The sequence below is a fragment of the Triticum aestivum genome, chromosome 6D (assembly GCF_018294505.1).
Source record: "Triticum aestivum cultivar Chinese Spring chromosome 6D, IWGSC CS RefSeq v2.1, whole genome shotgun sequence".
NCBI lineage: Eukaryota > Viridiplantae > Streptophyta > Magnoliopsida > Poales > Poaceae > Triticum > Triticum aestivum.
In genome coordinates, this window is record NC_057811.1 from 485,917,339 (window position 1) to 485,918,879 (window position 1,541).

The window sequence follows — 1,541 nt, forward strand, 5'->3', positions numbered from 1 at the left end:
TTACTAGTTAAACAAGTTTATTTTTAGTAAGTGCTTAGTAGTTGAACTAGTTGATTTAATAAAACTACTTTATTTTACTATAGAAGTAGTTTATTTTAGTAAGTACTACTTTATTTTATTTATAGTAAGTGCTTAATTAGTAGTTGAACTAGTTGATTTAATAAAACTACTTTATTTACTATATATAGAAGTAGTTTATTTTCAGTAAGAACTACTTTATTTTATTTATTTATAGTAAGTGCTTAGTAGTTGAACTAGTCGAACTACTTTATTTTAGCAAGAAAATTAATAGAACTAGTTTATTTTTTTTAGTTCAAGCAATTAATCTCGCATCGATGTCGACGATGCCTATCCCACATCCTCGTCGTCGACTCGACGGAGGAGGCCGGCTTGATCAGAGGGGCCATGTCCGGGACTGGGCTCCGCCGGGCTGGTTTTGGGAGGTGCTACCTTCCGGTGGGCGTAGGTTGGTGAGGGGCCAGCCCGTCGTTGACCCGATCCTTGTTTGGTGGCGGTTGCGTGGGCCAGTGACGGTGCCGAGGCTTCCGGACACCGCGGAGGTGGTACGTCACCGTGTCAGCGAGGAGGGCCAGCACGTCCGTCGCTACATGGTTGCGTTGGAGGGCAGGTTCGACTATACCTGGCGGGTTCTTCAGGGATCTCACTGGAGCTATGATCCTGTGATGGTTCCGTCCCTTTGGGTGTCCACCGCCCGTGCCGATACCCGTCGGGCGCTACTGTTCTAGCTGTACTAGCGATGCTATATGTATGATAGTATTCGATGTGTATTAGTGATAATATTCGACGATGTACGGACGCATGGAGATGATGTAGTTTTGCTTATAATTGAATGCATCCTAATTTGAATACTACTTTATTTTGTGATTTGATTTTGCTTATTGAATGCTCAAAGTGGAAAACTACTCCTACTTTGAATGCTAAAATTGGAGAGCACTATGCAAGGCGTATGCATATGATTAGTTGATAGCTTATAGGGTTTTTGTTTTTGCAGAAATCTAGGAGCCCTGGGCCCCTCCATCATCCCCGCCGTCGTCCCCGTCACCGCCCCCTCCGACATCGAAGTGAGACTAGCCAAATCCTCTTTTAGAAAGATAATTAAACGATATTTCGGGTTGACTGTAAGTCTGTCGAGTCTCCACCATATATGAGAGGACGAAGAATCCCGACTGTTGTCGTGGGGGTAGCTTCTCCTTCGTTCCCGTGTGCTAGACAATTTGGTGTAATGCACTCGAGAACGAAAGGAGGAGCTACCATACCATCACCGACGGTCGCAAATGTCAGAGAGGAATCAGTGAGGGAGAGTTCCACCATATATATATGAGAGGACGAAGAATCCCGACTGTTGTCGTGGGGTCGCTTCTCCTTTGTTCCCGTGTGCTAGACATTTTGGTGTAATGCACTCGGGGACAAATGGAGGAGCGACCATCACCAATGGTCGAATGTATACACCACGTGAGCTGAGAGTTTCAAGAAAAGACTCGACAAACCGATAATCAACCCGTGATGAATAATAATGATCT